The following is a 13,146-nucleotide window of genomic DNA, read 5'->3' as shown; positions in this document are numbered from 1 at the left end:
CATCACTCCGGGCCAACGTTGAGAATTTCTCCACTCCTTGGCTGAGAACCACGCCCTAGTACATGTATGTAGGAGCTGACTTCCATCCCAACCTCTTTACAAATGTCTTCAAACTCTTTCATTGTGATCAAAGTCAACTCCTGATGAAGCCGTCAGACCAAGATCATCTGCAAAGAGCAGAGGGCCATATGCCCAATGCTAAACAAGCCGCCGTTTCCGTGGTGTAGTGGTCATCACGTTCGCCTCACACGCGGAAGGCCCCCAGTTCGAAACTGGGCGGAAACAATATCGGGTTTTTTTTGGTTTACTCTGCAGCGGAATATCTTCTCTCGATTGGTCATTAAAGACCACTCGTCTAGTTTCTGCAAAATTCAACTCTCTGATGAAGCCAACAGATTTATTCGTGGCTTATTAACAAGAAACTCCCCGTCAGGGAATCGAACCCTGGTCTTCTGCATGACAAGCAGAGATACTGTCCACTATACTAACGAGGACTCCTTCAGTATATTTAATTGGCAGGTATCTGGCCGGGGTTAAGAGGAGGTATGCACTATAATTCTGTATTATTGGGGATGAACATCACTCCGGGCCAACGTTGAGAATTTCTCCACTCCTTGGCTGAGAACCACGCCCTAGTACATGTATGTAGGAGCTGACTTCCATCCCAACCTCTTTACAAATGTCTTCAAACTCTTTCATTGTGATCAAAGTCAACTCCTGATGAAGCCGTCAGACCAAGATCATCTGCAAAGAGCAGAGGGCCATATGCCCAATGCTAAACAAGCCGCCGTTTCCGTGGTGTAGTGGTCATCACGTTCGCCTCACACGCGAAAGGTCCCCAGTTCGAAACTGGGCGGAAACACTCCAGGCTGACGTTGAGCTTTTCTCCACTCCTTGGCTGTGAACCACGCCCTTGTACATGTATGTAGGAGCTGACTTCCATCCCAACCTCTTTACAAATGTCTTCAAACTCTTTCATTGTGATCAAAGTCAACTCCTGATGAAGCCGTCAGACCAAGATCATCTGCAAAGAGCAGAGGGCCATATGCCCAATGCTAAACAAGCCGCCGTTTCCGTGGTGTAGTGGTCATCACGTTCGCCTCACACGCGGAAGGCCCCCAGTTCGAAACTGGGCGGAAACAATATCGGGTTTTTTTTGGTTTACTCTGCAGCGGAATATCTTCTCTCGATTGGTCATTAAAGACCACTCGTCTAGTTTCTGCAAAATTCAACTCTCTGATGAAGCCAACAGATTTATTCGTGGCTTATTAACAAGAAACTCCCCGTCAGGGAATCGAACCCTGGTCTTCTGCATGACAAGCAGAGATACTGTCCACTATACTAACGAGGACTCCTTCAGTATATTTAATTGGCAGGTATCTGGCCGGGGTTAAGAGGAGGTATGCACTATAATTCTGTATTATTGGGGATGAACATCACTCCGGGCCAACGTTGAGAATTTCTCCACTCCTTGGCTGAGAACCACGCCCTAGTACATGTATGTAGGAGCTGACTTCCATCCCAACCTCTTTACAAATGTCTTCAAACTCTTTCATTGTGATCAAAGTCAACTCCTGATGAAGCCGTCAGACCAAGATCATCTGCAAAGAGCAGAGGGCCATATGCCCAATGCTAAACAAGCCGCCGTTTCCGTGGTGTAGTGGTCATCACGTTCGCCTCACACGCGAAAGGTCCCCAGTTCGAAACTGGGCGGAAACACTCCAGGCTGACGTTGAGCTTTTCTCCACTCCTTGGCTGTGAACCACGCCCTTGTACATGTATGTAGGAGCTGACTTCCATCCCAACCTCTTTACAAATGTCTTCAAACTCTTTCATTGTGATCAAAGTCAACTCCTGATGAAGCCGTCAGACCAAGATCATCTGCAAAGAGCAGAGGGCCATATGCCCAATGCTAAACAAGCCGCCGTTTCCGTGGTGTAGTGGTCATCACGTTCGCCTCACACGCGGAAGGCCCCCAGTTCGAAACTGGGCGGAAACAATATCGGGTTTTTTTTGGTTTACTCTGCAGCGGAATATCTTCTCTCGATTGGTCATTAAAGACCACTCGTCTAGTTTCTGCAAAATTCAACTCTCTGATGAAGCCAACAGATTTATTCGTGGCTTATTAACAAGAAACTCCCCGTCAGGGAATCGAACCCTGGTCTTCTGCATGACAAGCAGAGATACTGTCCACTATACTAACGAGGACTCCTTCAGTATATTTAATTGGCAGGTATCTGGCCGGGGTTAAGAGGAGGTATGCACTATAATTCTGTATTATTGGGGATGAACATCACTCCGGGCCAACGTTGAGAATTTCTCCACTCCTTGGCTGAGAACCACGCCCTAGTACATGTATGTAGGAGCTGACTTCCATCCCAACCTCTTTACAAATGTCTTCAAACTCTTTCATTGTGATCAAAGTCAACTCCTGATGAAGCCGTCAGACCAAGATCATCTGCAAAGAGCAGAGGGCCATATGCCCAATGCTAAACAAGCCGCCGTTTCCATGGTGTAGTGGTCATCACGTTCGCCTCACACGCGAAAGGTCCCCAGTTCGAAACTGGGCGGAAACACTCCAGGCTGACGTTGAGCTTTTCTCCACTCCTTGGCTGTGAACCACGCCCTTGTACATGTATGTAGGAGCTGACTTCCATCCCAACCTCTTTACAAATGTCTTCAAACTCTTTCATTGTGATCAAAGTCAACTCCTGATGAAGCCGTCAGACCAAGATCATCTGCAAAGAGCAGAGGGCCATATGCCCAATGCTAAACAAGCCGCCGTTTCCGTGGTGTAGTGGTCATCACGTTCGCCTCACACGCGGAAGGCCCCCAGTTCGAAACTGGGCGGAAACAATATCGGGTTTTTTTTGGTTTACTCTGCAGCGGAATATCTTCTCTCGATTGGTCATTAAAGACCACTCGTCTAGTTTCTGCAAAATTCAACTCTCTGATGAAGCCAACAGATTTATTCGTGGCTTATTAACAAGAAACTCCCCGTCAGGGAATCGAACCCTGGTCTTCTGCATGACAAGCAGAGATACTGTCCACTATACTAACGAGGACTCCTTCAGTATATTTAATTGGCAGGTATCTGGCCGGGGTTAAGAGGAGGTATGCACTATAATTCTGTATTATTGGGGATGAACATCACTCCGGGCCAACGTTGAGAATTTCTCCACTCCTTGGCTGAGAACCACGCCCTAGTACATGTATGTAGGAGCTGACTTCCATCCCAACCTCTTTACAAATGTCTTCAAACTCTTTCATTGTGATCAAAGTCAACTCCTGATGAAGCCGTCAGACCAAGATCATCTGCAAAGAGCAGAGGGCCATATGCCCAATGCTAAACAAGCCGCCGTTTCCATGGTGTAGTGGTCATCACGTTCGCCTCACACGCGAAAGGTCCCCAGTTCGAAACTGGGCGGAAACACTCCAGGCTGACGTTGAGCTTTTCTCCACTCCTTGGCTGTGAACCACGCCCTTGTACATGTATGTAGGAGCTGACTTCCATCCCAACCTCTTTACAAATGTCTTCAAACTCTTTCATTGTGATCAAAGTCAACTCCTGATGAAGCCGTCAGACCAAGATCATCTGCAAAGAGCAGAGGGCCATATGCCCAATGCTAAACAAGCCGCCGTTTCCGTGGTGTAGTGGTCATCACGTTCGCCTCACACGCGGAAGGCCCCCAGTTCGAAACTGGGCGGAAACAATATCGGGTTTTTTTTGGTTTACTCTGCAGCGGAATATCTTCTCTCGATTGGTCATTAAAGACCACTCGTCTAGTTTCTGCAAAATTCAACTCTCTGATGAAGCCAACAGATTTATTCGTGGCTTATTAACAAGAAACTCCCCGTCAGGGAATCGAACCCTGGTCTTCTGCATGACAAGCAGAGATACTGTCCACTATACTAACGAGGACTCCTTCAGTATATTTAATTGGCAGGTATCTGGCCGGGGTTAAGAGGAGGTATGCACTATAATTCTGTATTATTGGGGATGAACATCACTCCGGGCCAACGTTGAGAATTTCTCCACTCCTTGGCTGAGAACCACGCCCTAGTACATGTATGTAGGAGCTGACTTCCATCCCAACCTCTTTACAAATGTCTTCAAACTCTTTCATTGTGATCAAAGTCAACTCCTGATGAAGCCGTCAGACCAAGATCATCTGCAAAGAGCAGAGGGCCATATGCCCAATGCTAAACAAGCCGCCGTTTCCATGGTGTAGTGGTCATCACGTTCGCCTCACACGCGAAAGGTCCCCAGTTCGAAACTGGGCGGAAACACTCCAGGCTGACGTTGAGCTTTTCTCCACTCCTTGGCTGTGAACCACGCCCTTGTACATGTATGTAGGAGCTGACTTCCATCCCAACCTCTTTACAAATGTCTTCAAACTCTTTCATTGTGATCAAAGTCAACTCCTGATGAAGCCGTCAGACCAAGATCATCTGCAAAGAGCAGAGGGCCATATGCCCAATGCTAAACAAGCCGCCGTTTCCGTGGTGTAGTGGTCATCACGTTCGCCTCACACGCGGAAGGCCCCCAGTTCGAAACTGGGCGGAAACAATATCGGGTTTTTTTTGGTTTACTCTGCAGCGGAATATCTTCTCTCGATTGGTCATTAAAGACCACTCGTCTAGTTTCTGCAAAATTCAACTCTCTGATGAAGCCAACAGATTTATTCGTGGCTTATTAACAAGAAACTCCCCGTCAGGGAATCGAACCCTGGTCTTCTGCATGACAAGCAGAGATACTGTCCACTATACTAACGAGGACTCCTTCAGTATATTTAATTGGCAGGTATCTGGCCGGGGTTAAGAGGAGGTATGCACTATAATTCTGTATTATTGGGGATGAACATCACTCCGGGCCAACGTTGAGAATTTCTCCACTCCTTGGCTGAGAACCACGCCCTAGTACATGTATGTAGGAGCTGACTTCCATCCCAACCTCTTTACAAATGTCTTCAAACTCTTTCATTGTGATCAAAGTCAACTCCTGATGAAGCCGTCAGACCAAGATCATCTGCAAAGAGCAGAGGGCCATATGCCCAATGCTAAACAAGCCGCCGTTTCCATGGTGTAGTGGTCATCACGTTCGCCTCACACGCGAAAGGTCCCCAGTTCGAAACTGGGCGGAAACACTCCAGGCTGACGTTGAGCTTTTCTCCACTCCTTGGCTGTGAACCACGCCCTTGTACATGTATGTAGGAGCTGACTTCCATCCCAACCTCTTTACAAATGTCTTCAAACTCTTTCATTGTGATCAAAGTCAACTCCTGATGAAGCCGTCAGACCAAGATCATCTGCAAAGAGCAGAGGGCCATATGCCCAATGCTAAACAAGCCGCCGTTTCCGTGGTGTAGTGGTCATCACGTTCGCCTCACACGCGGAAGGCCCCCAGTTCGAAACTGGGCGGAAACAATATCGGGTTTTTTTTGGTTTACTCTGCAGCGGAATATCTTCTCTCGATTGGTCATTAAAGACCACTCGTCTAGTTTCTGCAAAATTCAACTCTCTGATGAAGCCAACAGATTTATTCGTGGCTTATTAACAAGAAACTCCCCGTCAGGGAATCGAACCCTGGTCTTCTGCATGACAAGCAGAGATACTGTCCACTATACTAACGAGGACTCCTTCAGTATATTTAATTGGCAGGTATCTGGCCGGGGTTAAGAGGAGGTATGCACTATAATTCTGTATTATTGGGGATGAACATCACTCCGGGCCAACGTTGAGAATTTCTCCACTCCTTGGCTGAGAACCACGCCCTAGTACATGTATGTAGGAGCTGACTTCCATCCCAACCTCTTTACAAATGTCTTCAAACTCTTTCATTGTGATCAAAGTCAACTCCTGATGAAGCCGTCAGACCAAGATCATCTGCAAAGAGCAGAGGGCCATATGCCCAATGCTAAACAAGCCGCCGTTTCCGTGGTGTAGTGGTCATCACGTTCGCCTCACACGCGAAAGGTCCCCAGTTCGAAACTGGGCGGAAACACTCCAGGCTGACGTTGAGCTTTTCTCCACTCCTTGGCTGTGAACCACGCCCTTGTACATGTATGTAGGAGCTGACTTCCATCCCAACCTCTTTACAAATGTCTTCAAACTCTTTCATTGTGATCAAAGTCAACTCCTGATGAAGCCGTCAGACCAAGATCATCTGCAAAGAGCAGAGGGCCATATGCCCAATGCTAAACAAGCCGCCGTTTCCGTGGTGTAGTGGTCATCACGTTCGCCTCACACGCGGAAGGCCCCCAGTTCGAAACTGGGCGGAAACAATATCGGGTTTTTTTTGGTTTACTCTGCAGCGGAATATCTTCTCTCGATTGGTCATTAAAGACCACTCGTCTAGTTTCTGCAAAATTCAACTCTCTGATGAAGCCAACAGATTTATTCGTGGCTTATTAACAAGAAACTCCCCGTCAGGGAATCGAACCCTGGTCTTCTGCATGACAAGCAGAGATACTGTCCACTATACTAACGAGGACTCCTTCAGTATATTTAATTGGCAGGTATCTGGCCGGGGTTAAGAGGAGGTATGCACTATAATTCTGTATTATTGGGGATGAACATCACTCCGGGCCAACGTTGAGAATTTCTCCACTCCTTGGCTGAGAACCACGCCCTAGTACATGTATGTAGGAGCTGACTTCCATCCCAACCTCTTTACAAATGTCTTCAAACTCTTTCATTGTGATCAAAGTCAACTCCTGATGAAGCCGTCAGACCAAGATCATCTGCAAAGAGCAGAGGGCCATATGCCCAATGCTAAACAAGCCGCCGTTTCCGTGGTGTAGTGGTCATCACGTTCGCCTCACACGCGAAAGGTCCCCAGTTCGAAACTGGGCGGAAACACTCCAGGCTGACGTTGAGCTTTTCTCCACTCCTTGGCTGTGAACCACGCCCTTGTACATGTATGTAGGAGCTGACTTCCATCCCAACCTCTTTACAAATGTCTTCAAACTCTTTCATTGTGATCAAAGTCAACTCCTGATGAAGCCGTCAGACCAAGATCATCTGCAAAGAGCAGAGGGCCATATGCCCAATGCTAAACAAGCCGCCGTTTCCGTGGTGTAGTGGTCATCACGTTCGCCTCACACGCGGAAGGCCCCCAGTTCGAAACTGGGCGGAAACAATATCGGGTTTTTTTGGTTTACTCTGCAGCGGAATATCTTCTCTCGATTGGTCATTAAAGACCACTCGTCTAGTTTCTGCAAAATTCAACTCTCTGATGAAGCCAACAGATTTATTCGTGGCTTATTAACAAGAAACTCCCCGTCAGGGAATCGAACCCTGGTCTTCTGCGTGACAAGCAGAGATACTGTCCACTATACTAACGAGGACTCCTTCAGTATATTTAATTGGCAGGTATCTGGCCGGGGTTAAGAGGAGGTATGCACTATAATTCTGTATTATTGGGGATGAACATCACTCCGGGCCAACGTTGAGAATTTCTCCACTCCTTGGCTGAGAACCACGCCCTAGTACATGTATGTAGGAGCTGACTTCCATCCCAACCTCTTTACAAATGTCTTCAAACTCTTTCATTGTGATCAAAGTCAACTCCTGATGAAGCCGTCAGACCAAGATCATCTGCAAAGAGCAGAGGGCCATATGCCCAATGCTAAACAAGCCGCCGTTTCCGTGGTGTAGTGGTCATCACGTTCGCCTCACACGCGGAAGGCCCCCAGTTCGAAACTGGGCGGAAACAATATCGGGTTTTTTTTGGTTTACTCTGCAGCGGAATATCTTCTCTCGATTGGTCATTAAAGACCACTCGTCTAGTTTCTGCAAAATTCAACTCTCTGATGAAGCCAACAGATTTATTCGTGGCTTATTAACAAGAAACTCCCCGTCAGGGAATCGAACCCTGGTCTTCTGCATGACAAGCAGAGATACTGTCCACTATACTAACGAGGACTCCTTCAGTATATTTAATTGGCAGGTATCTGGCCGGGGTTAAGAGGAGGTATGCACTATAATTCTGTATTATTGGGGATGAACATCACTCCGGGCCAACGTTGAGAATTTCTCCACTCCTTGGCTGAGAACCACGCCCTAGTACATGTATGTAGGAGCTGACTTCCATCCCAACCTCTTTACAAATGTCTTCAAACTCTTTCATTGTGATCAAAGTCAACTCCTGATGAAGCCGTCAGACCAAGATCATCTGCAAAGAGCAGAGGGCCATATGCCCAATGCTAAACAAGCCGCCGTTTCCGTGGTGTAGTGGTCATCACGTTCGCCTCACACGCGAAAGGTCCCCAGTTCGAAACTGGGCGGAAACACTCCAGGCTGACGTTGAGCTTTTCTCCACTCCTTGGCTGTGAACCACGCCCTTGTACATGTATGTAGGAGCTGACTTCCATCCCAACCTCTTTACAAATGTCTTCAAACTCTTTCATTGTGATCAAAGTCAACTCCTGATGAAGCCGTCAGACCAAGATCATCTGCAAAGAGCAGAGGGCCATATGCCCAATGCTAAACAAGCCGCCGTTTCCGTGGTGTAGTGGTCATCACGTTCGCCTCACACGCGGAAGGCCCCCAGTTCGAAACTGGGCGGAAACAATATCGGGTTTTTTTTGGTTTACTCTGCAGCGGAATATCTTCTCTCGATTGGTCATTAAAGACCACTCGTCTAGTTTCTGCAAAATTCAACTCTCTGATGAAGCCAACAGATTTATTCGTGGCTTATTAACAAGAAACTCCCCGTCAGGGAATCGAACCCTGGTCTTCTGCATGACAAGCAGAGATACTGTCCACTATACTAACGAGGACTCCTTCAGTATATTTAATTGGCAGGTATCTGGCCGGGGTTAAGAGGAGGTATGCACTATAATTCTGTATTATTGGGGATGAACATCACTCCGGGCCAACGTTGAGAATTTCTCCACTCCTTGGCTGAGAACCACGCCCTAGTACATGTATGTAGGAGCTGACTTCCATCCCAACCTCTTTACAAATGTCTTCAAACTCTTTCATTGTGATCAAAGTCAACTCCTGATGAAGCCGTCAGACCAAGATCATCTGCAAAGAGCAGAGGGCCATATGCCCAATGCTAAACAAGCCGCCGTTTCCGTGGTGTAGTGGTCATCACGTTCGCCTCACACGCGAAAGGTCCCCAGTTCGAAACTGGGCGGAAACACTCCAGGCTGACGTTGAGCTTTTCTCCACTCCTTGGCTGTGAACCACGCCCTTGTACATGTATGTAGGAGCTGACTTCCATCCCAACCTCTTTACAAATGTCTTCAAACTCTTTCATTGTGATCAAAGTCAACTCCTGATGAAGCCGTCAGACCAAGATCATCTGCAAAGAGCAGAGGGCCATATGCCCAATGCTAAACAAGCCGCCGTTTCCGTGGTGTAGTGGTCATCACGTTCGCCTCACACGCGGAAGGCCCCCAGTTCGAAACTGGGCGGAAACAATATCGGGTTTTTTTGGTTTACTCTGCAGCGGAATATCTTCTCTCGATTGGTCATTAAAGACCACTCGTCTAGTTTCTGCAAAATTCAACTCTCTGATGAAGCCAACAGATTTATTCGTGGCTTATTAACAAGAAACTCCCCGTCAGGGAATCGAACCCTGGTCTTCTGCGTGACAAGCAGAGATACTGTCCACTATACTAACGAGGACTCCTTCAGTATATTTAATTGGCAGGTATCTGGCCGGGGTTAAGAGGAGGTATGCACTATAATTCTGTATTATTGGGGATGAACATCACTCCGGGCCAACGTTGAGAATTTCTCCACTCCTTGGCTGAGAACCACGCCCTAGTACATGTATGTAGGAGCTGACTTCCATCCCAACCTCTTTACAAATGTCTTCAAACTCTTTCATTGTGATCAAAGTCAACTCCTGATGAAGCCGTCAGACCAAGATCATCTGCAAAGAGCAGAGGGCCATATGCCCAATGACAAACAAGCCGCCGTTTCCGTGGTGTAGTGGTCATCACGTTTGCCTCACATGCGAAAGGTCCCCAGTTCGAAACTGGGCGGAAACAATATCTGGTTTTTTTTGGTTTACTCTGCAGCGGAATATCTTCTCTCGATTGGTCATTAAAGACCACTCGTCTAGTTTCTGCAAAATTCAACTCTCTGATGAAGCCAACAGATTTATTCGTGGCTTATTAACAAGAAACTCCCCGTCAGGGAATCGAACCCTGGTCTTCTGCGTGACAAGCAGAGATACTGTCCACTATACTAACGAGGACTCCTTCAGTATATTTAATATTTAATCGGGTTTTTTTTGGTTTACTCTGCAGCGGAATATCTTCTCTCGATTGGTCATTAAAGACCACTCGTCTAGTTTCTGCAAAATTCAACTCTCTGATGAAGCCAACAGATTTATTCGTGGCTTATTAACAAGAAACTCCCCGTCAGGGAATCGAACCCTGGTCTTCTGCGTGACAAGCAGAGATACTGTCCACTATACTAACGAGGACTCCTTCAGTATATTTAATTGGCAGGTATCTGGCCGGGGTTAAGAGGAGGTATGCACTATAATTCTGTATTATTGGGGATGAACATCACTCCGGGCCAACGTTGAGAATTTCTCCACTCCTTGGCTGAGGACCACGCCCTAGTACATGTATGTAGGAGCTGACTTCCATCCCAACCTCTTTACAAATGTCTTCAAACTCTTTCATTGTGATCAAAGTCAACTCCTGATGAAGCCGTCAGACCAAGATCATCTGCAAAGAGCAGAGGGCCATATGCCCAATGCTAAACAAGCCGCCGTTTCCGTGGTGTAGTGGTCATCACGTTCGCCTCACACGCGAAAGGTCCCCAGTTCGAAACTGGGCGGAAACACTCCAGGCTGACGTTGAGCTTTTCTCCACTCCTTGGCTGTGAACCACGCCCTTGTACATGTATGTAGGAGCTGACTTCCATCCCAACCTCTTTACAAATGTCTTCAAACTCTTTCATTGTGATCAAAGTCAACTCCTGATGAAGCCGTCAGACCAAGATCATCTGCAAAGAGCAGAGGGCCATATGCCCAATGCTAAACAAGCCGCCGTTTCCGTGGTGTAGTGGTCATCACGTTCGCCTCACACGCGGAAGGCCCCCAGTTCGAAACTGGGCGGAAACAATATCGGGTTTTTTTTGGTTTACTCTGCAGCGGAATATCTTCTCTCGATTGGTCATTAAAGACCACTCGTCTAGTTTCTGCAAAATTCAACTCTCTGATGAAGCCAACAGATTTATTCGTGGCTTATTAACAAGAAACTCCCCGTCAGGGAATCGAACCCTGGTCTTCTGCGTGACAAGCAGAGATACTGTCCACTATACTAACGAGGACTCCTTCAGTATATTTAATTGGCAGGTATCTGGCCGGGGTTAAGAGGAGGTATGCACTATAATTCTGTATTATTGGGGATGAACATCACTCCGGGCCAACGTTGAGAATTTCTCCACTCCTTGGCTGAGGACCACGCCCTAGTACATGTATGTAGGAGCTGACTTCCATCCCAACCTCTTTACAAATGTCTTCAAACTCTTTCATTGTGATCAAAGTCAACTCCTGATGAAGCCGTCAGACCAAGATCATCTGCAAAGAGCAGAGGGCCATATGCCCAATGCTAAACAAGCCGCCGTTTCCGTGGTGTAGTGGTCATCACGTTCGCCTCACACGCGAAAGGTCCCCAGTTCGAAACTGGGCGGAAACACTCCAGGCTGACGTTGAGCTTTTCTCCACTCCTTGGCTGTGAACCACGCCCTTGTACATGTATGTAGGAGCTGACTTCCATCCCAACCTCTTTACAAATGTCTTCAAACTCTTTCATTGTGATCAAAGTCAACTCCTGATGAAGCCGTCAGACCAAGATCATCTGCAAAGAGCAGAGGGCCATATGCCCAATGCTAAACAAGCCGCCGTTTCCGTGGTGTAGTGGTCATCACGTTCGCCTCACACGCGGAAGGCCCCCAGTTCGAAACTGGGCGGAAACAATATCGGGTTTTTTTTGGTTTACTCTGCAGCGGAATATCTTCTCTCGATTGGTCATTAAAGACCACTCGTCTAGTTTCTGCAAAATTCAACTCTCTGATGAAGCCAACAGATTTATTCGTGGCTTATTAACAAGAAACTCCCCGTCAGGGAATCGAACCCTGGTCTTCTGCGTGACAAGCAGAGATACTGTCCACTATACTAACGAGGACTCCTTCAGTATATTTAATTGGCAGGTATCTGGCCGGGGTTAAGAGGAGGTATGCACTATAATTCTGTATTATTGGGGATGAACATCACTCCGGGCCAACGTTGAGAATTTCTCCACTCCTTGGCTGAGGACCACGCCCTAGTACATGTATGTAGGAGCTGACTTCCATCCCAACCTCTTTACAAATGTCTTCAAACTCTTTCATTGTGATCAAAGTCAACTCCTGATGAAGCCGTCAGACCAAGATCATCTGCAAAGAGCAGAGGGCCATATGCCCAATGCTAAACAAGCCGCCGTTTCCGTGGTGTAGTGGTCATCACGTTCGCCTCACACGCGAAAGGTCCCCAGTTCGAAACTGGGCGGAAACACTCCAGGCTGACGTTGAGCTTTTCTCCACTCCTTGGCTGTGAACCACGCCCTTGTACATGTATGTAGGAGCTGACTTCCATCCCAACCTCTTTACAAATGTCTTCAAACTCTTTCATTGTGATCAAAGTCAACTCCTGATGAAGCCGTCAGACCAAGATCATCTGCAAAGAGCAGAGGGCCATATGCCCAATGCTAAACAAGCCGCCGTTTCCGTGGTGTAGTGGTCATCACGTTCGCCTCACACGCGGAAGGCCCCCAGTTCGAAACTGGGCGGAAACAATATCGGGTTTTTTTTGGTTTACTCTGCAGCGGAATATCTTCTCTCGATTGGTCATTAAAGACCACTCGTCTAGTTTCTGCAAAATTCAACTCTCTGATGAAGCCAACAGATTTATTCGTGGCTTATTAACAAGAAACTCCCCGTCAGGGAATCGAACCCTGGTCTTCTGCGTGACAAGCAGAGATACTGTCCACTATACTAACGAGGACTCCTTCAGTATATTTAATTGGCAGGTATCTGGCCGGGGTTAAGAGGAGGTATGCACTATAATTCTGTATTATTGGGGATGAACATCACTCCGGGCCAACGTTGAGAATTTCTCCACTCCTTGGCTGA

The 13,146-nt window shown here is 47.3% G+C and overlaps 7 non-coding genes across 7 annotated transcripts; all 7 read right to left on the bottom strand.

Annotated features, from left to right (window-relative positions):
- Positions 1–7,277: 7,277 nt before the first annotated feature.
- On the bottom strand, positions 7,278–7,349 carry trnad-guc (transfer RNA aspartic acid (anticodon GUC)). The gene has a single exon. It is a non-coding gene; the product is annotated as a tRNA-Asp (tRNA).
- A 2,218-nt stretch (positions 7,350–9,567) lies between these two features.
- On the bottom strand, positions 9,568–9,639 carry trnad-guc (transfer RNA aspartic acid (anticodon GUC)). The gene has a single exon. It is a non-coding gene; the product is annotated as a tRNA-Asp (tRNA).
- A 505-nt stretch (positions 9,640–10,144) lies between these two features.
- trnad-guc (transfer RNA aspartic acid (anticodon GUC)) lies at positions 10,145–10,216 on the bottom strand. Its single transcript has one exon. It is a non-coding gene; the product is annotated as a tRNA-Asp (tRNA).
- A 159-nt stretch (positions 10,217–10,375) lies between these two features.
- trnad-guc (transfer RNA aspartic acid (anticodon GUC)) lies at positions 10,376–10,447 on the bottom strand. Its single transcript has one exon. It is a non-coding gene; the product is annotated as a tRNA-Asp (tRNA).
- Positions 10,448–11,232: 785 nt separating this feature from the next.
- Positions 11,233–11,304, bottom strand: trnad-guc (transfer RNA aspartic acid (anticodon GUC)). Its single transcript has one exon. It is a non-coding gene; the product is annotated as a tRNA-Asp (tRNA).
- A 785-nt stretch (positions 11,305–12,089) lies between these two features.
- trnad-guc (transfer RNA aspartic acid (anticodon GUC)) lies at positions 12,090–12,161 on the bottom strand. The gene has a single exon. It is a non-coding gene; the product is annotated as a tRNA-Asp (tRNA).
- Positions 12,162–12,946: 785 nt separating this feature from the next.
- Positions 12,947–13,018, bottom strand: trnad-guc (transfer RNA aspartic acid (anticodon GUC)). Its single transcript has one exon. It is a non-coding gene; the product is annotated as a tRNA-Asp (tRNA).
- Positions 13,019–13,146: the final 128 nt, after the last annotated feature.

The sequence above is a fragment of the Pungitius pungitius genome, unplaced genomic scaffold, assembly GCF_949316345.1.
Source record: "Pungitius pungitius unplaced genomic scaffold, fPunPun2.1 scaffold_25, whole genome shotgun sequence".
Lineage (NCBI taxonomy): Eukaryota > Metazoa > Chordata > Actinopteri > Perciformes > Gasterosteidae > Pungitius > Pungitius pungitius.
The sequence above is the reverse complement of the archived record's forward strand: the minus strand, read 5'-3'. Positions and strand labels throughout refer to the sequence as shown.